Raw genomic sequence first — 255 nt, 5'->3', positions numbered from 1 at the left:
AGAGCAATTACATTCCAGTCATTATGCAAAATAGTCCTTTAGTGGCTCTGTTTACTTCTAAGGATCCTATGTTCCACCATGTCAAACACAGTTTCGAGAGCTAAGAGCATAAAAAAAGAAAAAGAAAGAAAAAGTTCTCTTTGCTTCCTCTCAAATAAGCCCATAGAGAATATCGAATTTAATCAGGACAACTTGACTGGTAGGACTTTCAGAAAGATGATCTAAAATTTATCACAAAATCTCTACTAACTGAAA

This window comes from Pteropus vampyrus, unplaced genomic scaffold (assembly GCF_000151845.1).
Source record: "Pteropus vampyrus isolate Shadow unplaced genomic scaffold, Pvam_2.0 Scaffold33, whole genome shotgun sequence".
NCBI lineage: Eukaryota > Metazoa > Chordata > Mammalia > Chiroptera > Pteropodidae > Pteropus > Pteropus vampyrus.
Note: the sequence above shows the minus strand (reverse complement) of the source record.